The sequence below is a fragment of the Tenrec ecaudatus genome, assembly GCF_050624435.1.
Source record: "Tenrec ecaudatus isolate mTenEca1 chromosome 1 unlocalized genomic scaffold, mTenEca1.hap1 SUPER_1_unloc_14, whole genome shotgun sequence".
Lineage (NCBI taxonomy): Eukaryota > Metazoa > Chordata > Mammalia > Afrosoricida > Tenrecidae > Tenrec > Tenrec ecaudatus.
In genome coordinates this window covers 3145046-3169478 of record NW_027457554.1, presented here as the reverse complement: position 1 = coordinate 3169478, position 24433 = coordinate 3145046, and the positions used below count along the sequence as shown (strand labels likewise).

Genomic DNA, 24433 nt, shown 5'->3' with positions numbered 1-24433 from the left:
GAGGAGGGCAAAGAGTTCCACACTCAACTATTCAACAAATCATTGGCAGTTGGAACCCACACAGGGGCACCATGGAGGAAAGGCCTGGAAACCTGCTTAAAGCCTATAGTCTTGAAAGTCCTGTGGAATCCACACATAAGGCACCATGAGTCAGAATCAACTCTCTCATGCCTGTTTTGGTTTGGGTAGAGGAGCTATTAGAAGCAGTGGGGTATAATGTTGAATCCAAGAAGAGGAAGGATTTGGTCACCATTAAAGTGACTTCTGACCCAATTAATAACAATCATTCAGACTTTTGTGGGAGAAAGATGAGGATTTCTACGGCTGTAAATATTTAGTGTCAAAAACCCACATAGACTGTTCTACCCTGCCCTATACAGTCGCTGATTTGGTGTCAACTGGATGGCACTAAGATAGCAACTATCTGCTGAAAGGTTGCCATGTGGAAGAGCTTGTGCCATGTCCGTTATGGATATGCCTATGATCTTTGTGGGAGACAAAGGTCCTGCTTAAGATTAATGTCTCTGGTGTCAAATCGCTCCATTGTCCAGTCTTGGCTCTATGTCCTTCTAGCTCTATAACCTCGGAAAAATCATTGAAACCCCTTTGTTCTGCTATGTGTACAAGGGAAGTGAAAAATAGTTCTTAGGTTGTGTGTTCGAGGTTGAGATTGAATGATAGAAAGACCTTGTTGTTGTTAGTCGCCAGCATAGCAAATTTGATTCCTTGTGACCTTATGCCGAATAGGACAAATTACTGCTAGATCCTATGCAATCTTCCTGCCCATTGGCAGGTTTGAGGTCATTGTTGCGGTTATTGTGCCAGTCTGTGTCATGAAGAGTTTCCCCAGATCCACTATTTTACCAAACATGATGTTCTCGTCTCGCAATTGGTCTTTCCTATCGACATGTCCAAAATCAGCATGACAAAATTTTGCCATTCTATCTTCTAGGAACATTCTTCGAAGAATGTCCTGGTTCGATTTCCTCCAGGACTGATTTGCTCATTCTTTTGGCCACCCAAAGTATACTCAATACATGGTCTTTGCCATCACGGTCATTTGAATGCCTCAATCCTTCTTAGAATCCTGGTCCTCACTGTTGTAGAAACTCCATTTCTCACAGCTTGCTTCAGATCTGCTGAAGTGGAATCTGAGTTCTTGTAGGCCCCAAGGACATGGCATTTGTGTGCCTGCTAGAAGCACTGAGGAACAACGTCTGGCCCATAGTAAGTGCTTCTAATTGTTCATTGCGATCCGTTTTATTATTTATCATCCCATGTAAACTTTCCAGCACACGCACAGGTCAGGAAACCAAGATTCTGAGCCTGTCAGTGCCTTCACTGAGGCTACCCCTCAGGAGAGGGGAGGGGCTGCATGCAAGTCGAATACATGATCAAACCAGTTGGCCTGGGTGGAGGGACTTTCAATGCTAAAATAGGGGAACTGGTTGTTGGGTGTGTGGGAGGAAAGGCATCTAAAGAAAATCAGCAGAGTGCTCCAAGGCTCTGGAGTTCTGACTACAAAGACACATAACCCAGGCCTATATATCTTTGGGGGATGTGCAAGACCAGTAATTACAGGTAAAGACATACATCACAGGAAGGGGTTGCACTATAGGGTATACAGCAATGAGAGGGGGACAATATAGGGATATACACAATAGGAAGAGGAGGGATTGGGGGCACACATGTGACAAGGGCAGATCCTAGATTCAGGATGGCAGCCTAACTTGGAATGTCACTGAGCTGGTTTGACCTGTTTTCTGGGTCTCCATAGAAACCATTATCAGTAGGGTGTAAACTCTTCCTATGGGAACCAAGCTAATGGTCACAAGCATTTAGGGAGAACTAGCCCATTGTCCTTAACAGCAGGGAGGGGGGGACCTCTACCTGCCTGGGAGCAGACAGTTGTCTGGCCAATGACTGCCTTCAGGGAGGATGTCTCCAAGCATCTGGCCTCCCACGATATGCTAGCAAATAGGCTCTAGTGTTTGACATGCCTTTGGGGAGACAAATCTGGGGAGAAGTCTCTTTATAATTCCACATACATGATGTAAGGTATCGGCCCATTTGCCTTCATTCCTTTGCATGTGGCGACTCAGTGGTCATAGCACTGTGTATTGAATAAGTGGGTCTTCCCCCATTCACATAATTGTCAAATCAAAAGTTACCATAGGTGTACGGGTGTATTTCTTGATTCTCATTTCTACTCCTTGGACTGCCCTCTTAGGAGTACCACACTCTTTTGATGATTGTGGCTTTGTTAGATCTCTCAGGAGATCGAGTTGTACCTCATTAGAAAGAATTCATGCCGGAGCCTGGTTCGTGATCCAAGTGAGTTTGAAGAGAGGTAGAAGAAGTTTCAGGTTTTACACAGCACCCATAGGACTCCTCCCGACCATGTAGCCTGGCTGAAGCTGCTCAGCGTCACGCAAAGATCTCTCCTTCCCTGCGACTCTCTGCTCTCTGTTAGATCTCTCTCTCTCTCTCTCTCTCTCTCACTCTCTCTCTCCCTTCTCCCCCTCCCCCTCCACCACCCCTCCCTTTTCATGTATTCCAGGGGGAGGCGTGGTGGACGACCCCAGATGGACCCCATTGGCTGAACTGAATTCACCTGGCTCAGGTGGGCTGATCCAGGTTTAGCACCCACCCAATCCCACTGGTGGGAAACCTGAGCCTCTGAGCATGTGCAGTGTGCCGCTCTTTGTTCCCTTGCCTGGCTCTCTGGGCATGGCTTAAGGGACATCCCATCCCTGCGCTAGTCTGCCTAACAACGTTACAGTACATTTTTAAATTGGAAAGGATGAAACTTCCTATTTTTAAAAATTTATTTTTTATTTTATTTTGAAACCTCCTATTTTGTTCTTCTTTTGTTCAAGATCATTTTTACTATTTGAGGCCCTTTGCAATCATGTGAATTTGAGAATTGACTTTCCGTTCCCCTAAAAGGAACATAAAAGCTGTTGGAATTTTTATAGGGATTGCAGATCACTTTGGTCATATTGTCATCTTAACAATATTAAGCCTTCTAATTTATTTATGTCTTCTTTAAATTCCCTCAGAAGTATTTTTAGTATTTGTCTCCCTCATTAATTTATTCCCCAGTCCCATCTACATGTAACCTCCTTTCTGGGAAATGGGCAATGCGACGGAGGGTGAGGGGAGACGCGGGGCAGTGTAAGATAAGATAAAATAATAATTTATAAACTATTAAGGGTTCATGGGGGAGGGGGAGGGGGAGCGGAGAAGGAGGGGAGGGGAAAAAAAGGAAAAAGCTGATTCCAGGAACCCAATTGGAAGACGAATTTTGAGAATGATGAGGACAACGAATGTATAAGGGTGCTTTACTCAATTGATGTATGTATGGATTCTGATAAGAGTTGTATGAGCCCCAATAATACGATTTATTAAAAAAATTATTCCTCAGTCCTTTAGTTGTTTAGATGGTATTAGAAATGGAATTGTTCTCTTTCTTTCCTTTTCCGATTGTTTGCTGCTGGTGTATGGAAGCACAACATATTTTTAAAGAATCTTTTTATTAGGGACTCATACAACTCCCATCACAATCCATATGCACATCAATTATGTAAAGCCCATCCGTACATTCATTGCCCTCATCGTTCTCAAAACATTTGCTCTCCACCTAAGCCCCTAGCATCAGGTCCTCATTTTTTTCCCTCCCTCCCTGTTCCCCCCTCCCTCATGAACCCTTGATAATTTATAAATTATTATTTTGCCATATCTTTCCCTGTCCGATATCTCCCTTCACCCACCCCTCTGTTGTCCGTCCCCCAGAGAGGAGGTCACATGTAGATCCTTGTAATTGGTTCCCCGTTTCCAACCCATCCTCCCTCTACCCTCCCAGCATCACCACTCACACCACTGGTCCTGAAGGGATCATCTGCCCTTGATTCCTTGTGTTTCCAGTTCCCTTCTGTACCAGTGTACATCCTCTGGTCTAGGCAGACTTGCAAGGTAGAATTGGGATCATGATAGTGGGGGAGGAGGAAGCATTTAGGAACTTAAGGAAAGTTGTATTTTTCATCATTGCTACATCGCACCCTGACTGGCTTGTCTCCTCCCCGAGACCCTTCTGTAAGGGGGTGTTGTACAGTGGCCCACAAATGGACTTTGGGTTTCCACTCTGCACTCCACCCCTTATTCACTATGATATAATTTTTTGTTCTGATGATGCCTGATACCTGATCCCTTCAACACCTCGTGATCGCACAGGCTGGTGTGCTTTGTCCATGTGGGCTTTTTTTGCTTCTGAGCTAGATGGCTGCTTGTTTACCTTCAAACCTTTAAGACCCCGACTCTATAGCCGGGCACCATCAGCTTTCTTCACCACATTTGCTTATGCACCCATTTGTCTTCAGTGATCAAATCAGGGAGGTGAGCACACAATGATATGAATTTTTGTTCTTTGATGCCTGATAAGTGATGGCTTCGGCACCTCTTGATCACACAGGCTGGTGTGCTTCTTCCATGTGGGCTTTGTTGCTTCTGAGTTAGATGGCCGCTCGTTTACCTTCAAGCCTTTAAGACCTCAGATGCTATTATCTTTTGATAGCCGGGCACCATCAGCTTTCTTCACCACATTTGCTTATTCACCCGCTTTGTCTTCAGCAGTTGTATCAGGAAGGTGAGCCTCATAGAGTGTCAATTTAAAAGAAGAAAGTATTCTTGCATTGAGGGAGTACTTGAGTGCAGGCCCAAAGTCCTTCTGCTACCTTAATACTAAACCTATAAATATATGCACATAGATCTGTAAGGTCTCTCTCTCCGGGACTAGATTTCAGCCTTGGTCCTTGGCTCCGCGCGAGAAAGATTTTATGCTGACGCCGGGCTCGTGATCCATGTGAATTTAATGAAAGTTCAAAGAAGCATCAGGTTTTACACGGCACCCATAGGATTCCTTTGACCATGCGGCCTGGCAGAGACTGCTCCGGGACACGCAAGGATCTCTCCCCTCCCACGGAGATGACCAGACCCTCTCCCTCTCGGTTCCTGCCTTCTTAAGGGTTCCTGGGGGAGGCGTGGTGAACGACCCCAGGTCGATCCCATTGGCTGAATTGTAGTAACCTGGCCCAGGTGGGCTGCTCCAGGTGTAACGCCCATCTCCACCCACTGGCGGGAAAATCCAGCTTTGTCCTTTGCTGGTTCTCCTGGGCATGCGTAAATGGACTTCCCAATTACCTATGCTAAGCTACCTAACAGATCTATTTCCCCATCCTCATATATAAACATATTTGCCTATGTACATGTCTTTATCAAGAACTCTATAAATGCCCTTTGCCTCCCAGCTCTTTCCTCTATTTCCTTTTTTGACTTTCCTCCTTTCCCTCTATCATGCTCAGTCCCCACCAGGGTTTCAGCAATTCCTCTTGGTTACATTACCCTTGATCATGCCCTACCAAGCCTCCCACACCCTTCTCACCACCGATTTGGGTCACTTGTTCCTTTGTCCCTGGGTTTGTTAACACCACTACCTTTCCCCCCACTTCCCCTCTCCCATGTCCCCTCAGAATTGTTGGTTCCATTGTTTTCTCCTCCAGATTGTTCATCCAGCCTATCTTATTTAGACAGACCTGAGGAGGTAATAACATGCACAAAAACAAGACAGAGCAAAACCAAGAAACAATATACAGCAAAACAACAACAAACCAATGACAAAAACCAAAACAAAACACAATAAGAAAAAAAAGCTTGTAGTTAGTTCAAGGATTGTTTGTTGGCCTTTAGGAGTGTTTTCCAGTCCAGTCTGTTGGGGCACCATGCTGGCTCCAAAGTCCACCTTCAGCATTCCCTGGGGACCTCGCCACTCCAATCCCTTGCTGTTGCACCCCTTTAGTGTTTTGCCTCAGTGTGGCAGGATCATATTGGGTGCAATTCCCACACTGTGTCTCCATTGTTGTCCCCTGTAGGGCTATGAGTCAGTGAGGGGCGCCATGTCTCCTAGTTTGGCTGGCCATGTGGTCCTCTCTGTGAACTGGCTGTTCTAATTGGAAATATCGTCCCCATGGCCTGGTGGTCCAGGATGTGCTCCACTCTCCTCGTTCCCCTTCATCTGCTCCCGTGTGCTCCGATCAGATATGTCCCTCTCCCGGAGCTTCAGATTCAATGCCGCCCTTTGAAATAAATTCTTCTGGGGCGAGGGGCAGGTGTCCATTTAGTAGTTGGGATTGGGACCGGCCCCTCAAACCTCTCCACTGGTTCCCTACTGCGTGCTGGCATGCTGCATTCACATCTTGGAGCATTGGGTTGAAGTCTGGTCCCTCTTTCCCTGTGGAGATAAAAACAATACCCGCTCCCCTTGGGTGGGTTAGTGAGGCTGAAATTCTTTAAGTGAGCAGACAGCGTCTATTTTCTCCTGAGGAGTGGCCGATGGGTTTGAACCACTGACCTTGCTGTTAGCAGCTACCGGGGTTCCTTACAGTTAGCCGTAGGCACACTAAATGAAGAGACAGTAGGTTAGAAGATAAATGTGGGGAAATCAGTTAAGTGGAATGAGGGGCTCCGGGATGGAGGTTCAATAGGGTGAGTAGAGCGGGCCTCAATGAGGAGGTGGCTCTTGGGCACAGACTCAAGGGCGGGGAGGGAGGGAGTGTGCAGACACATGCGGGGGCAGTTCACGGAAGGCAAACACCCTGAGTCGGAGAGAGGTTGGTGCGCTCGGGAGAGGGAAGCGTTTTGCCCATGTGATTTTGGTTGGTTAAATTCCTAGCAGAGGAATTATGGGGTCAAAGGAATTGTCTCGATCTCCTTTGAAATTCTCTCATTTCAAAGCCCTGGGATAGAAGAGTGACCGTACCCCAAAAGAAATCTATTCAAATGCAAGAAAATCAAAATGGAAGAAGAGTAGAAAACATAAAGGGGCTAAAAATAGCAGTTAGCACCTCTGTTAAGAATTTCTGTGAGAATCTCAGGGGTTTACTGAGTCATCTTCCGCGGTGCCTGTTACAGTGGGCTGGCACAGCTTGGCCACGTGTCACCCCTCCGCGTTCCTGTATCTACTAGGTAGGATCCTTCTTGCCTCTTTGCCAGTGACTTTCAAGTACCAATCAGCTCTTCCCTTTCCACCTTCCCAGGTCCCCTGGGACCTTCCTATTCAGCTCCAATTTCTGATCTAGCTAAAGACATCCCCACTTTCCCACTGACCGTGAGACTAATCGGATGACTTCACCGGAGGCGCGCGACCTTGTGGTTTAGGGGGAGGGCAGTGGCCTTGAAGCACAGGGGGGACCTTCCTCTCTACCCAAGGGAAAGAATGGAGGGAGCTGCAGGGCCAGGGAGCAGGGAGGGTGTGTGGTAAGGGGCCGGCTTCAGGCAGAGGCTAATCAGAGGAGAAGAATGGGTTGGGCCCCGTTACCAAGGCCAGGCAGACTTTATTCTCCAAGTGGTAAGTCATCAAAGGAGGTTTGCTCAGAGTGACAACATGAGGCTGCCTTTCAAGATGTCTGGAGCTGGGGTGATAAATGCTTTTGGAAGGAGGGGAGTTAAGCCAGGGGAACCAGTTAGTTCACTGTGGCAGGAGATATTGTAAGTCTTTCATCCAGTCATTAAGCCAGTGTGTACTGGGGATCATGGGCGTGCTGGGCACTGTGCTCCATCCTGGGAAGGCGTAACCCACACCCCCACCCTCATGGAGATCACATTCTAGCCGGGGACAGAGACAGCTATCCAGTGGAAATCAATTGAGTAGATAGTATATTAACCTGTTTGCAAACCTGTCACTGGAGTCGTAGAACTGCCCCGTATTGTGTCTGAGGAAACAGATTGGCCACCACGTCTCTCTCCCGAGGGGCACCTGGTGGACTGAGATCATACCCTCCTGGTTAACAGCCAAGTGCTTAAGCACCGTGCCACCACCAGGGCCCGTAGATAGTGTGCTTGACGGTGCAGGTGGTCAAGTGGACATGCACGCAGGAAGGGAACGAGGAGTTTTTCAGAGCCCCGGGGTGGTGTCCATGGTTAAGCATTTGTCTTACTAATGGGAAGGTCGGTGCACTTTGCCTACTCCTAAAGGACCCCCAATGAAATGCAATCCTTTTCAGAAAAGTCAGGGCCACAAACTGTGGAGCAAAGGTCCACTCTGACATCCCGGGTCACCAGGAACCAGAATCGACTCAAGGGCAACTGTTGTTTGTTTACTAGAAATGGTTGTGGGCTGGGGCCGGGAGGGGGTGGGCGGTGGGTGGTGTGGTTCACAAGTTCCTAAAGAAGAAGGATAGCCAGCTGGGGGAAGGAAGGCTCTTGGGGTGACTTGTGAGTGGAGGGGCCTCAAAGGAGGTGGCATGGGAGAGGGAGAAGGTGAGGGCGAGGGAGGTTGGGAGTGTTTGTAGGTAGACTCGGTGAGACGAGGAGCCAGCCAGGAGCACAACAGGGAGTCAGTGATGTTTATGAAGGGTGCGATGAAGGGCAGCAAGAGAAAGCCACCCAGGCAGCACACAGCACGGTACCATCATGGAAGACCCAGGGCGTTCAGGTTATAGGCATGTCTCCCCGATGAGGCTGTCAGCATCTTGAAAGGACCCATTCACACTGGCCAAGGCAAGTGCTGAGCACATTCCAAAATATTCAGTGAATATTCGCAGTTGGAAGGCATTCTTCCTTCATCTTGCTGCCCCCAGCCACGGGGAGCTCCCTGCGTGGTGCCTGAGGCTGCTTTTCTATACTTCGCTAGAGGTCTGCCACCGCAGCTAGGGAAGCTAACCAAGGGTCTGGCCCCAGGGAGGACTGGGGTTTGGGCCAAGCAGGAGTCCCGTTGTGTTAGCCCCAGTTGACCAGAAAAACAAATTCATAGACACTTATATGTGTTTTAAAAGAGAACTTTATATCAAAAAAAAATTGTACGTTAAGAAAACATCCCAGCCCATTCCAGATCAAGTCCTTAAGTCTGATATTAGCCCATATGTCCGATACCAGTCTATAAATCCCTCTTCCTACTCACGAAACACAAGCAATGGTGCTGATGCAGGAAGATCACAGGCCAGTGGGTGGAAAGCCTTGTGGACCCAGTGGTGGTGGAGGCATCCCAGCGCTAGCAGGGGTCTCCAAGTGAGCCCTGCGGCTCCAGGGCTCTAGTGTAGCTCTGTGTGTCTTGTCAGCAGGAATGTCTCACAGGAAGGGAGCTATTGATTATCGAGGGCACCTACAAATGAGGTCATCAAGCTGCAACCTGAATGACAGCTTAGACTCCACCCCTCCACAAGTTGACACCAGAGTATGTTGCTCACGTGCTCTTGGGCTGTGTGGCCCCTCCTGGAGTAGGCGTGCGGCAGCCTCCTCCTTGAAAATCCCCTTCTATTTCTGGTGGTCCAGAGTCTCTTGGTCCCTCCCCAGTGAGCACTGCCCAGTGATACCCTGTGGCCTGCCCAGAGAGGGCATCTCATCCGTAAGTGGCTGGGTGCTGTTTATGTCAACATCTACCTCCCACCCCACTTAAGAGCTTGGCGTGCCTCCAACCGTGCCCTACCTGGATGAGGCCCCGATGGCACTGCACTTCTACCGGGACTGGGTCTGCCCCAGCAGGCCCTGCATCGTGCGCAATGCCCTGCAGAATTGGTCACTCCCCTATCTGAGGTGGGTGCAGCCCTGGGCTGGGCTAGGGTGATGGGCGAGCTGTCTTGTGGCATGTGGGCATGCTCTTAGAGTCCCTTCCCCTAGGGCCATGGTGGGCGCCACGGAGGTGAGCGTAGCGGTGACCCCAGATGGCTATGCTGATTCCGTGCGCGGAGACCACTTTGTGATGCCAGCCGAGCGCCTGCTGCCCCTGTGAGGTGTGTTGGACGTCCTGGAGGACAGCGGCCGGCACCCTGGTGTGTTCTACGTGCAGAAGCAGTGCTATAACCTGCTTACCGAGCTGCCCCAGCTGCTGCCCGACTTGGAGCCCCACATGCCCTGGGCCTCCGAGGCTCTGGGTGAGAGGGGGCGACTGGGGCAGAGGGCAGTCGTTGAGAATACACAGCAGAAGCACACACCAAGCTTCTACACTGACAGCTCGGTGACATTGATTGTCTTGGGCCACACCCACCACCCCATGGCCAGGGTCAGGCCCTGCCGCCCTGGAAGCCTTGACTGTTGACCGACTGCAAAGGATTAGTGCTCTAATTTTGCCTGTGGGGGGCTGGGCCCACTCCCCAAGCCCTCCAAACCATGGCCTCTTCGCCACTTTACCCTGGGATGCCCCTCGCTCGCACGCAGCACCCCTGCCCACATCCTGTTGGGTGTTATCCCAGACCCAACCTGCAGGGGAGAACCGCTCCTAACTCTCCTCCTCTGTCCTGCAGGGAAGATGCCAGAAGCGGTGAACTTCTGGCTGGGGGAGGCGGCCGCAGTGACGTCCTGTAGGTGTCTCTGGGATGCAGGGACAGGGAGGAGCCAGGATGGGGCCAAGGGTGGGAGGCTGGCCTGGAGGGTCGGTCTACCATTCTGCGAACAGAGGAGGAGCGGCGTGGCAGCGTGGTGGGTGGGATGACTTTGGTGTGGGGGCGCACTAGACATCTCTCAGAGGGCACGTTGGCCCCGGAGGTGAACTTGGGAGAACCCTATGCGTGGATATTTACCTCTTTGGAGAGATGACCCGCATGGGGCGTGTGGTGAGTGCCAAGTCCCTGGTGGCTGGGATCTGGAATGCCCTCCACCCCAGACCCCCCCTGGGCATCTCCTGGAGTCTGGTTTGACTATGTCGTTGAGAATACACAGAGCAAAAGCACACACCAAGCTTCTACGCTGACAGCTCAGTGACATTGATTCAGTCCCTCTAGTTGGTTCAAACGTTCTCACCCTCCCTTCCCGAGTTCTTCTCCCTGAGGGAAATGAGGGGGCTTCAGAAACTGTGTAGAAAATAATGGGATTCCCCCTCCCCCCTTATAAATTCATTGTCCTCCAGGATCCTGGCTGTTCTTTGAAGAGGCTGTTTTCAGTCTGAGCCCGGATGGAGTTTAAAAGAGCACCATGCTCATGGCAGAGGGATGGAGATCCTTTACTGGCTAAGTTGAACTAGTACTGGGCGTAAAGGAGACATCAGGGGACACTTTGGATGGAAGGTTGAAATCTTTATTCGCAGGACTTTCTCGTTTTTACACCCCTGGCTGTCTTGAGGCGCAAGGCTCTGGGTGGGCAGGTTCTGCCTCTCATGTGCCCTGCTCCGCCAAATCTGCCCAGGACCTTCTTTGTGTTGGCAGTGCACAAGGACCACTACGAAAACCTCTACTGTGTCCTCTCTGGAGAGAAACATTTCCTGTTACACCCGCCAAGCGACTGACCCTTCATCCCCTATGGTAGGGCTGGGGCCTGCCTTAAGCATGGGCCCCAAACCAGAGGAAGGGTAGCGAGGATTCCCTGCCTGTGTCCCTGGGGCCAGGCAGCCAACAGGAGAGGCTGGGAGGAGGTGTGAGGGGCTGGGAGCACTCTTTGCTGAGCTACCCCTTTTTCTCTGGCATCAGAGCTGTACACCCCAGCAACCTACCGACTCACTGAGGCGGGCACCTTTGAGGTGGTGGATGAAGAGGCCATGGAGAAGGTGTCCATCTTGGCCCTGGGCCTCAGGGAGGAGCGAGCTCATCCATCTCTGAGGAGCAAGCGGGCCCCAAAGGTCTTGGGAAGGTGGCCCCTTCCTCCGTAAGGTCCTGCCTTCTGGGGCTGGCTTCCCAGGGCGGATGGAGGGGGATCTTTGGCCCTTACCGTTGGCAAGGCCAAAGGCCGAGTTCCCCGGTCCTGCTCCGTCCCCAGGTGCCCTGGCTTCCACTGGATCCCCTGACACCAGATCTGTCCCGGTACCCACAGTACCGTGGGGCCCAGGCCCTCCGCTGCACCATGCAGGCCGGCGAGATGCTCTACCTGCCAGCCTTGTGGTTCCACCATGTGCAGCAGTCCCAGGGCTGCATTGCTGGTGAGGAGCTGCTGGCCTCGGCCAGCGGGTGGGCTGGGGAGGCTCTGGGTCAGAGCTGGGCCACCCACTCCTGTGCTTGCTCTCCCCACTGTGAACTTCTGGTACGACATGGAGTATGACCTCAAGTACAGTTACTTCCAACTGCTCGACACCCTCACCAAGGCCTCAGGCCTGGACTAGTGGAGCCCCCAGGGAACGTGCTCCCCCACAGCTCAGGGGGCACTCTGGCTCCTCCCCAGATGGGCCCCCACAGAGACACCCTGCAATCTGTCTGACCCAGAACCCTGTTTGGGTTGGGACCGACCCTGGAGACTATCGTGGGTGATAGGAGGAGGACCAGGAAGTGCCAGGCAGGTGTTTAGGTCAGGGTTCCCAGAAAGCTGCCACGCAGGTGAAGCAGCCCCGTGGGTGGAGGCCAGCTGCGGCGTCCTCCCTCCTCTGTAAAGCTGTGAAGTGGATATAATGATGGTCCCTACCTTTCTGGCCGCCCTGGGGAGTGGAGAGGGTTTCTGTAAGGGCCCGCTCGCTCGCTCGAAGGACATGCTCAATAAAGCCAGGGAGGCTCCATGTGGTACCTTCTCCTTGTGGCTTTCTGTGTCTCCAGGAGGGCGGGGAGGGTTCAGATGGAAACGTCAGAGAGAGGAGCTAGCTCCCTGTCTGTCCAGGGACCACAGCTTGTACTCCGGTCTGGCCGGCAGGCCAACCCTGTTTTAACTCTCTGCCAGGGCTTATTGACTGGGACTCTGGTTTACTTTGCGATAGGGTTGGTTGCCTGGGGACGAGCCTGTGTCTCTTAACCGGCACAGGGACCAGGGGACAGAAACTGCCCCACCCCCACCCCTGGGCTGCTCCTCTGCAGAAGGAACTGGCTTTCTCTTGCTGCCCCCACAAAAGGGGAGATGAGCCCCCTTCCCCTGGGTGCCCACCTGGAGCTCCAGTCCTGGCCATCTCTGGGGACCCAGGTGGCCCAGGCCCTGGCTTTGAAGAGCTGTTTTAGTAACAGCCACTCCCCTGCTGTGATGATAGGCTCCGGATACACCCCTCCTCCGGGTCTGCTTCAGTGGAGACTGGGCATTCCTGTCCTACTGGTACCTGGTTGTTTCTACAAGCCTTGTTGGTGGGGACTCTGCCCTTGCCCTACCTCTGGCGGCTGCCCAGACCTGTGGCCCCTCCAAGCCATGCCTTCCTGTCCTGCTCACACGGGTGGTTGGTGAGCTGTCCTGGAAGCAGGACCCGGCTGGGCAGGCCCAGTTGGTGTCTGCTGGGGGCAGTGGGTTTTCCAGGAATCCAGCAGGGGTGGGGGACCTTGAGCCCATGGGAGGGTGTCAGTAGCCCCAGTATAGGCTGAGGTGCCTCATTTCTTGGGCAGGGTGTGGGGCTTGGGCGGAGCGGAAGATGCAGGTGGGAGGGGCTAGGGAGGCCAGTTGGGACATACTTGGATTTTGGCTTAAAACACCACAGTCCTCGGCCCAGTGGCTACTGCTGCCTTTGCTCACCCCGCCTGGGACCCCCAGCCTCATGGCTCTGGTAAGACTGGCGTGGCACTGGAGCCCACTCTGACCCTTGCTGCCCACCTGAGTCCTGGCTAATGCTTTCTCTGGAGGGCTGTGGCCGTGGTGGTCTTCAGGTGTAGGGGGCGTGTTTGCCAGCTTTGGGTAGGGGCATGGCTGGGCTGCGGATCCACAGAGCTTCTAGGCAGGGAGAGGCTCCTGGCTGCTCCCCTGCTCCCTCTGAGTCAGTTGCCTGGGCTGTCGGGGCCTGAGACTGATGAGATGGGTGACTTTCCCGGGTTCTTCCTCTGCCAGGAACCCCTGGGCGCAGGCAGCTGGGATTTCCAATGGCAGCTGGGAGGCCAGTGAAAGGGTGTGCTGACACACGCTCCCTGGCCCCAGCGCACCTGGCAGGGCTTCAGCCCAGAGCCCGGGGTGGTTTGGGATGGAGTCCTGGGGTCCTTTGTTTCTCTGCCCTCGGAGAACCTGGAGGGCACAAGGCTTGGCGCCCATGGGCTGCCTGGCCTGGTAACCTCCCACCTGCCCCAGCACAGAGGTGGCTTCCAGAACTGCCCCCTGACCAGGGGTGGGATGCACAGGGAGGAGTGAGTGAGCAAGCAGGAGCTTAGTCCTAGCAGGCCGCTCCCTCCATGCCCTTCTGTATGCCCACCCAGAGCTTTGTAAGCGAGGGCATGGGCTGGGGCAGACAGGTGGCAAGATGGGAGCCTGCTGGTTCCAGGAGAGGGAAGCGGAGAGCACAGCGATCCTGCCTCTGGGTCTCCGGCCAGTTGCTGGGTCACCTCTCCATGCCTCCGCCTCCTCGTGAGGCAGCGTAGTAGTCGGCTGAGTTAATGTATGGATAGCCCTTGGGACAGACCTGTCATGGGCATTGTGTAAGTTCCTATGGACGTGCCCTGTCTCTTCTAGACTCGGGGTTCTGGGTGGCCTTGGCCCTGTTGGTGCAGGGTGAGCCCTCACAGGTGCCCCAACCTCCCTTCCATTGCCTGCGGCCTTTGGTCATGTCATCCCACAGCAAGCTTGGCCCCTCCCCGCTGCTCTGCAGGCCAAGTTGCCCGGGACCTGCCTGCACACCATTCATGTGCTGCAGGCCCACAGCCTGCCTGCCAGGGATGTGGGTGAGTTGACCGAGAGAGGAGAAGGGAACTGAGGTTGCAATTGGAGCAGGGCAGGGACGGTGGGAGGTGGCAGGAGGGCTGGGCCTGCGAGGTCCTGGGAGGAGGGCCTGCAAAGAGTGACGGGCAAGGGCTGGTGATGGAGGGTGGGGCTTGGTGCGTCCCCAGGGATCCCTCTGGTGGTGAACTCTGCGTGGCTTGGGGGAGAATTGGCCCTCATTTCTTCTCCTCCAAGTGACCCACCCTGACTTCTGTGTGACCCTGTGGCTGACCACGGCCTGCAACCACCGGTTCCAGACGCACACTGTCAACAACTACAGAAACCCTGTCTGGAACCAGAGCTTCCACTTCCGGGTGCACAGCCAGATCAAGGTGGGCCTGCCTCAGCCCAGCCCTGCGTACCCCCAGTGCCACCCCCACCCCACCCCCCACCCCATGGCCCTGTCCCACTGCTCCCCTTCCAGAACATGGTGGAGCTGAAAGTCTTTGACCAGGACCTGCTGACCAGCGACGACCCCGTGCTGTCAGTGCTGTTTGACGTGGGCACTCTGCTGCCTGGGGAGTTCCGGCGCCAGAGCTCCTTGCTGAGTCTGCAGGCAAGACTCCACATGGGCGGCCACCCTCGGTACCACCAACGGGATGCTGCTTAAATGCCCCTCTTCAAAGAACTTGTTTACAGACCATGAGGTCAGGTTTCCCTGGTGCCTGAGGCCCTTGTCAACCAGGACCTGCTTCCCGAGGAGCGGCCCCCTCCTCGGGGCCACATTATGGACAGCAGCCCTCCCTGCATTGGCTCCCCTGGCTGGCATCTGGGTTGGAATCTGCACATACCCACACTGACACACACACTCACATTCATACCCACACGCAGCCTCACACACATACACAGGTATACTCACACGCAAGCACACGCACTCAACCACTGCCACACTCACACATGCACCGCCATGTGGATACACATGCACACACACTCACATGTGCACACAACCACTCACATGCATGCCCACATACATGCACACGTCTTACCTTTATAACTTGCTTTTTCATGGTGGGGAGCGGTTTGACGTTGAATTCCGCCTGCGGAGTGTGTGAGTTGGGGGTTGCGGGGGTCAGGGGAGTTGGCGGTTGCGAGGTAGGGAGAGGGGCTCTGGGTCAAATCTGTCCCTTCTGGAAGGAGAGAGCCTCGTGCGCTCAGGGCTGGTGTCCTTCCCCGGGGACCCTCTGTGGTTGGAAGGACTGCCTAGGCTTCCTTGGGGGCAAGAACCTGACCCCCGCTCATGGCTTTTCCCAGGACAGACTGTGCGGAGCAGCTCACCAGCAACGGTGTCCTAGTGGTGAGTCAGATCATTGTAGTGATTGATTCAGGATCATAGTAGTGATTCGGGATTATAGTGGTGACTTGGGATGGTAATGGTGACTTAGGATCATGGTACTAATTCGGGATCATAGTAGTGATTCGGGATCATAGTAGTGCTGTGTGATCATAGTAGTGCTTTGTGATCATAGTAGTGATTTGGGATCATAGTAGTGCTTTGTGATCATAGTAGTGCTTTGGGATCATAGTAGTGATTTGTGATCATAGTAGTGCTTTATGATCATAGTAGTGCTAAGGGATCATAGTAGTGCTTTGTGATCATAGTAGTGCTTTGTGATCATAGTAGTGCTTTGTGATCATATTAGTGCTTTGGGGTCATAGTAGTGCTTTATGATCATAGTAGTGATTTGGGATCATAGTAGTGATTTGGGATCACAGTAGTGATTTGGGATCATAGTGGTGCTTTGGGATTGTAGTGGTGAGTGACACACCCTCCCTCAGGCCATCTGCTCACCTGCCCTCCTGGCTGCAAGTCTGTCTGGACCAGGAAAGAGCAAAGTGGGAGGGGCTATGATTTCCAGAGGACATGGGACTGAGGAGCAGGAACCGCGGGCTGCAGGGGAATGGGTAGTGGTGAGGTATCCTCGCGTGGGAGGGGCGGCATATGAATCTCCTCTTCCCAACACAGGCCCGTGAGCATTCCCGCTTGCATGTGCGGCTGGAGGAGGCCGGGGACCAGAAGGGTGAGTCTCCCAGGTCACCAGGACAGCCCTGGCCCTCAGCCTATGTCTTCCCCCTTCCTCAGCTGCCCATCCTGGAAGAAGCTGCCAGCCACCTTTAGCCTCCGAAGGCTAGGGGCTGGGGGTGAAACTGCCCGGGCTTACCAAGACCTGGTCTTTTCCCATGACCCTGCTCCGAGGGGGCTGGGCTGGGGGTAACTCCTCCCAGCCTCTGCCAGCCACAGGGGCGGGAGACACCTCACGGGCAGGGAACCCCCTCCGACCCCTACCTCGGTTACTTTCTCCAGAGTCAAAGGGAAAATTCAGCTTGTGGTCCCCGGGTCCTACGAGGGATCTCAGGAGGCCACCGTAGGCAGCGACTCCTTCCGTTTCCACTTCCCCACCTGCTGGGAGCAGGAGCTGAGTATCCACCTGCAGGTAGGGTGCTCCCCCACTGACCCCCTGGAATTCAGGCCCACAGGGCCGGGTGGTACCCCTGCTCTGAGACTCGGGTAAGTGTACAGTTTTTGTCCCCTTGCAGAATGCCCCCCAGGAGCAACTGAAGGTGCCACTCAGGGCCCTGCCATCAGACCAGCTTTTGAGGCTGGTCTTCCCTACGTCCCAGGTACTCTTCACTCAGAGGAAGAGACCTTGATGTGGGTGTGGAACAGGGCCTCAGGCCAGTGCGGGGGTGGGGGCAGGGGGTGACTCCTTCTCTCCCTTTTCTTTTGGGCCAAGCCCCTGGGCTGGGCTGTGGGGGTGCATCCCTGTGGAGATGACTGGGGCATCCCAGGGCCGAAGTTGGGGTGGAGGTGCCAGCCTTTCTGAGTGGTGTTTTGCTGGTTTGCAGGAGCCTCTGATGAAGGTGGAGCTGAGAAAAGAAGAGAGGTGAGAGGCTGGGCTGGGGGAGAGCAGCCGGGGGAGGGAGGGCGCTATGTGCAGCTGGGTGGCCTGGAGGACCGGAAGCAAGCGGGTGGCTGCAGCAGGGAGCTCCCAGTCTTGGGGAGGTGCTCAGAGCAGAGAGGGTCCTTCCTCAGCCTTGTAGTCTGCGTGTGGCCTCACTGGGTGGGAGAGAGGTGGGGGCTGAGGAGAGTAACACGCCTGGTTTGAGGAGCACAAAGACCAGAAGGAAGCAACCTTTTGGGTAGAAGCAACGTGGCTGGGCCTTCAAGAACTTTTACTGGCCCTCAGTGTCTAGGAGCATAAGCAGCCCCAACTTAAACACCTTTGTTCCTTCTCAGCCCCCGTGCCCCCTTCCCAGTGTAGCCCTGGTCCAGCGTTGCAGGGGAGGGAGAAGCTGAGACTCAGGGCCACCTTTGGCCACAGGGACACCCTCATCTGACAGCTGGCCTTGCTGTCATGCCGGGCGTGTTGGTGTGGCTCTGGGCCCACCATGCCCACCTCACTCTCCGAGCTTCAGCACGCAGGCTGAAGGGAGAGAAGAGATGGACGTGGATCTTGCAGGGAGATGGGCCCAGTGTCCTCTTTTCTGACGAGGATGAGCACTGCCTCACTGTCCGTCCATCCCCCCACCCCACCCCCAGAGCAGGGGAGCTAGCCGTGCGCCTGGACTTCGAGCTGTGTGCTGAGGAGCAGGCCTTCCTGAGCAGGAGGAAGCAGGTGGTGGCCAAGGCCCTGCAGCAGGCCCTGCAGCTGGAGGGAGACCTGCAGGAGGACGAGGTCTGTCGGGCTGGGCAGGAGTGTGGGGGTCTCAGGCCGAGTGTTGAGCTGAGTGGGCCTCCACACTTCCATTGCCCGACCAGGGTTGGTTGTAAGGCGGACTTGTGTTTGCCTCTCGTCTGCCCACCTACCCCCCTTGTACTTCCCGGAGCTTTCTTGATGTTATCTTGGGCCCGATGCGGCTGAGCAGTGTCAGAACCACGGGCCCCACCAGGGGTAGCTACCCTTCTCTGGGCATTGGCCCTTGGCCTGGAGCTGATTTTAAGACTGGGCCTCTCAGACAACTCGGTGGACATCTGGCCAGGCCTCTCTGCTGGTTGGGCTGGCTCCTAAGGAAATGAGCTCCTTGCAAGGGGAGAGGGACGCTGATTTGGGGGTTTTGAGGTGAGCCTGCGTCTTTTAAGTAGTGACCGCCGTACTCCCCAGGCTGGGGATGGGGAGATAAGGCCTGTGGCCTGTACGCTCCCTGGAGCGTACAGGACCCGAAAGGACCCACCCTGCTGAAGGAGGTTATCCTGACATGACTCTCCTCAGCTGCTCTGACTCAGACCCGCTCCATGGGTCCCCACCAGACTCTGACCTACGCTAACTTGGTGGTGGGGCCAGGGGCAGGGGACTGAGTGGCCACTTGACTTGCTGTGTTCTCCTCCTGTGGTTTTTACTGCCCGGCGCACCCTGACCTCCCCTCCACCAACTGGAAGTCCCCGCAGGGCCTCCCTTGACCCCAGCTGTACTCTGCCCTTCCAGGTCCCAGTGGTGGCAATCATGGCTACAGGTGGAGGGGTCCGGGCAATGACTTCCCTGTATGGGCAGCTGACCGGCCTCAGGGAGCTGGGCCTCTTGGACTGCGTCTTCTACATCACAGGGGCCTCGGGCTCCACTTGGTGAGCAGGCTGAGTGTCGGATCTGGGGGTGAGTGGGCAGAGGCAGGGGTGCCTGTGGTAAGGCTTCTCTAGTGCCCCCTTGGCCTCCCTGACTAGATTGGAAGGTCTGCGAGGAGGCAGGTGGCAGGTGCGATATGCCCAAGGTGCCCCATGGGCTTCGGCTGTCTCCATGGAGCTGGAAGGCACCTGCGGGCTGCTGCCCTGGGAGAGAAGGTCCGAAGGGGTGTGAGGTCTCGGGGGACTCTTAGAGGAACCTGTCTGCCCCCGAACTCTGGCTTTGCCTAGGACCTTAGAAAACCTCTACAAGGATCCAGAGTGGTCGCAGAAGGACCTGGGGGGCGTCACCGTACTGCTGAAGACGCAGGTGACCAAGAACAAGCTGGGCGTGTTGGCTCCCAGCCAGCTGCAATGGTACTACCAGGAGCTGGAGGAGTGCGCTCGCCTGGGAACACCCGGCCTGCTTCACCAACCTCTGGGCCCTCATCAATGAGGCCATGCGACATGATGGGGTACAGAAGGGCGGCCCACGGGGACGGGCCTGGACCTGGAGGCAGCCCTGCTGGGTAGCAGGGCGAGGGGAGATCTCCAGAGAACAGGCAGCAATGGGTTTACACGGAGGTATCTCCCTACAGCCTAATGTCCACAAGCTCTTGGAGCAGCGACAGACTCTGAGGCACGGCCAGAAACCTCTCCCCATGTACTATGCCCTCAACACTAAGGGGCACGGCCTGTCCACCTTTGAATTTGGAGGCAGGTCGAGGCAGCTGATTGAGGCCCCGGGCGGCCAGGGGTCCGGGAAGGGGTGGTTGGGATGGTGTGGGGAGACAGTTTTTCATGCCCTTCTCCTTACACTCTGGTCCGGGACCCGAGTGAATCCAGACACCCATGACCCCAGAGATACTTGGACTGGAGGGGAGTCGCGCCTCCTTTGTGGCTGCCCTGCGTGGGTTCGGGTGGGCAGGAGGGTGGTGGCCAACAGCGGTCCCTTCCCACCGCAGAGTGGTGTGATTTCTCCCCCTACGAGCTCGGTTTCTCCAAGTAAGGTGCCTTCATCCCCTCCGAGCTCTTCGGCTCCGAGTTCTTCATGGGGCGGCTGATGAAGAGGATGCCTGAGTCCCGCATCTGCTTCCTGGAAGGTGAGGGGGTCTTGGAGAGAGAATGGGGGAGGGGAGGATGTTTCTGGGGGAGCCCCATCACTGAGGCGGGCAGCAGGGAAGGGTCAGGCTGTGACAGGAATGGTGGCTCTCGTCCCCTTGTGTCTGCGCTCCCAGGTATCTGGACCAACCTATATGCAGCCAGCCTCCAAGACAGCTTATACTGGTCCTTGGAGCCCAGTCCGTTCTGGGATCGCTAGGCTCAGACCCTGACCAGCTTGGGTAGGTGCCCAGGTTCCGGGGCTGGTGCTGGGGGTGGGTATGTGACTCCCAGCTCTGTGTGTGTGTGGTGGTGGGGGCACTGGTCTCAGCTCTTTCCCTCTCCGGGGTCACTGCCCTCAGACTGGGCTAGCACCCACGCCCCACTCCCTGGCTGTGCAGACAAGGAGCAGGTCCCAGTGCTGAAGATGGAAGTGCCACCCAGCCTGGCTGGGAGGATCGGGGAGTTGTTCTCTGGCCTCCTGACGTGGCGCCCGCTTGCCCAGGCCACCCACAACTTTCTGCGTGGTCTCCAGTTCCACAAAGACTATTTCCAGCACCCTCACTTCTCCTCCTGGAAAGGTAGCTTCTCCCACCGGGGCCCAGCCCCCTGATGTCTTCCCAGAGCTGTGGGCCTTGGCTCCAGGCCCCTCACCTCACCCCTTGGCTCCAGGCCTTCCATGTGTGGCCCCACGGGATCCCACGGGATGTGGGGAGTAGAGTTTCCTGCCTTCTCCTTCAGCTGGGGCTGGAGGTTGCTTCAGGGCTGGGGCCAGGTGGGTGGGGCCTGAGGGCGGAGTCTTTTTCCAGGAGCAGCCAGTGACTGCCACTGACCAGGGGAGCAAGCGTGGTGTCCTCAGCACCCGTGCTCAAGGCTGCCCTCCCACCCCGCTCACCTCTCCAGACACCAAACTGGATGAACTCCCTAACCAGCTGACCCCTGGGGAGCCCCGCCTGTGCCTGCTGGACGTGGGCTACTTTGTCAACACCAGCTGCCCGCCCCTCCTGCAGCCCACCCGGGACGTGGACCTCATCCTGTCGCTGGACTACAACTTAAATGCCGCCTTTCAGGTGGGGGAGCTGATGAGTGGCACCCGAGGATGCTAGGGCGGCTTCACAATGTGTGCCTTGCTGGCTTCCTCCCAACCCTATGAGACAGGGACCCACATGCTATGGGCTGAGCTGTCCAGAGAAACAAAAGCAGCAACATTCCTCTGTGTCGAAAGAAAGAGCTTTAGATCAAGAAGTCATTTTAGATCAGCAAGGCATCCCAGCCCAGTGTGATTCAAGACCATGCTAGTCAGAACCTTCCTCAGCCTCTGTGTAGCTGCAGGCAGATAATGCCCAGGCTGGCGTGAACACGGCCAAGTCGGCGGCTCTCCAGGCTGGTGGCCCCATGGGGCCGTCCCTGGAGACAGAATCCCAGCGAGGAAGAAGAGGCTCATAGCTTCTCCCCTTCCTTCCAAGGAGGGATCACCAGGCTTCCACCTGAGTGACAGGTGGGACTCCACCCCTGCACTTTCACGCAGGTCCAAGTGGACATAATATCTAACCACCACACCAGTCAAAACAACCAAACCAGGATCCCCACCATGGAGTCCATGCTGACTCACCGGGTCCCCCTTGGTGTGTTTCCGAGATCGAACTGCTTACGGGAGTAAAAATGCCCACGGAGCAGTTTGTCACAGGAAATCAGCCTCTAACAACCAATGGGTCAGTAGGCACAATTGTATGGCGATAAAATAGTAAAGGTCTAGTAAAGTCATAGAGGCTAGGAGAGATAGGGGAGCGAGAGTACAATAAAGGAGTCAGGCACGTTTTATGATAGCATGCTCACCTCAGCTCCTCTTGATGGACCACGTGGAAGTGGGGGAAGAGAGAGCATCTGTATTATCTTGGGGTAGTTACAGGTAGCCTTAAGACATGCATATTCAGTAGTTACATACGCCACAAGGTGGGTGGGATCGACAGTAACGCTGAGCTCACAAGTGAGGAAGCCTAACAGCTGCATTGGGGGAAGCTGAGAGGGGGGCTGGGCGACAGCAGGAAGAGAGAGCCAGAGGATGTCTGCCTCTGTAGGGAGATCAGACCAGCCATGTGCTCACTTGAAGGCAGCATGGCTGTTAAGGGAGAGTCTGTGGCTACCAACGTGGAGGCACAAGTTCAGGAACGTGGTGCTCGGCCCTCTCTCCATGGAGCAGCGGGTGGTTTCCCAGTGCTGACCCTGCAGAACCTCGCCCAGCACATAACTGCTTCACCACCAGCGCTCCCTGTGAAAAGAACTGGGGTTTCATTCACGCTCCATCAGGGGGCTTTCTCCGCAATGGGGAGAGGATGTGATGGTGAATCTGGTTGGCTGCACCTGCACCACGGCTGGTTGCAGGCCGTCGACACCCCAGCGTTTAGTTTCTGTGTTAATTTAGTGAGAGGTGTGTGCCCTTCATGGCTGGCCTCAGCGATGGCTACAGTCTGTTTGGTGGAGCTCTGAGGGTCTGTGGCACGGCTGTCAACTCCGACTGATGCTTGGTCCTATGTGACATCAGTGTCCAGGACCAAGGGAGCCCAAGGCTAGCCCTCTCCTGCCCTCTGTGCCCCTGCAGCAGCTGCAGCTGGTGGGCCGCATGTGCCAAGAGCAGGGCATCCCGTTCCCGCCCATCTCTCCCAGCCTTGATGAGGAGCGCCAGCCTCGGGAGTGCCACAAGTTCTCTGATCCCGGCCGGCCTGAGGCCCCAGTCATTCTGCACTTCCCCCTGGTCAACGACTCCTTCCAGGACCACTCAGCCCCTGGTGAGCCAGCTTGCCGCCACCCCCTTCCTGGTGTCCCAGCCTCCCCGACCCAGCAGACCCGCCCTCCACCCCAGCACCCTGCCCCTCCATGCCCATGATGTGCTCTCTGCACAGGGGTCCCTAGGACACCCGAGGAGCAGGAGGCCGGCCGGTTGAACAAGTCTCCGTCTGACTCCCCCTACCACTACTCGAAAGTGACCTATAGCCAAGAGGACTTGGACAAGCTTCTGGGCCTGGCCCACTACAACATCTGCAACAACCAGGAGCCGCTGCCGGCTGCCCTGCGCGAGGCCCTGCTGAAGAGGAGGCAGCGCTGACAGCCCGCCCTGAGTGACGCCATGCCTCAGCCTCAGAGAGCCATCCCCCAGTGTTCTGGGGCCTCAGAGGGCCTGGTTGGCCCCAGCAGCACACTTCCTAGCCTTGGGTGTATGCCCTGGAACCCCAGATGGGGCAGGAGCTGCCAGCACCTCACAGAGGTCCATCTGCACTGTGAACTGAAGCTGTGACTACGGGCTTGCCACAGCTCAGCAGCTGCTCTGGTCCTGGGCCCTGGGCCCCTGGAGCAGGCCACAGTGGGCCTCTTCTTCAAGCACCGGGAGAGGTGGGGTGCAGAGGTGCTGTGGCAGCCGGGGTGCAAATGGGGTGGGGTTGGGGTTCGGGGTGGCTGGGCCCGGTGTAGACTGCTGGCACTGGGGGGAGGGTCCCAGGCTCCCCCGCCCTGCTGCTCTGAATGCTGTACGCAGGGACTCGGGGCCTGCACACATTATAGGACTCGTCCCACCAACGGTCTGAGGATGTCATTGCTGCTACGAATGGGGAGACCTTTGGTACCACCATCAAAGACCAGTTTAGGAAACAAGACAAGGACACATCTCCCTGGCCCCGCAAAGAGTTGCCAGCCTCTTGGTGCTGTGCCACCCTTTCCCAGCCGGATGCCCCGTAGGAGGTGTCTGCTTTGGGCAGCCCTGCCCCACCCTCCCAGCCAGTAGCTGCCCTCTTTGCTGGGTGGGGGTCAGAGCACCTTGAGGAAGAGCCTAGGAAGGTGTGACCTCGGAAGGGCTGCCTTTTACCAGGAGCTGCCCATTCCCAGGGTGCTGCGTGGTGGCCTGGCTAGACTGTGGCGAGCCTGCATGGGCAGTCTGTGGCTGGTTCCATGTGGTGACCTGGATGGAGCACGTCCTCACCTACAGCCCCAGGGTCACTTCTGGGCCCACCCACTCACCTACAGCCCCAGGGTCACTTCTGGCCCCACCCACCCCTGTGGAGGAGCAGCGAGGCCCAGTGAATGAATGTTGGGTCCCTGGGTCACACCTGCCCCACCACCACCTCCCTGCCAATACCCCATGTTCCTCTAGCATTGGTAACCACGTGGATTCCCATGACACTCCCCTTCCCC

The 24433-nt window shown here is 55.5% G+C and overlaps 1 pseudogene; it reads left to right on the top strand.

Moving 5' to 3' along the window:
* Positions 1-7586: 7586 nt before the first annotated feature.
* On the top strand, positions 7587-23354 carry LOC142435782 (cytosolic phospholipase A2 beta-like; annotated as a pseudogene).
* Positions 23355-24433: the final 1079 nt, after the last annotated feature.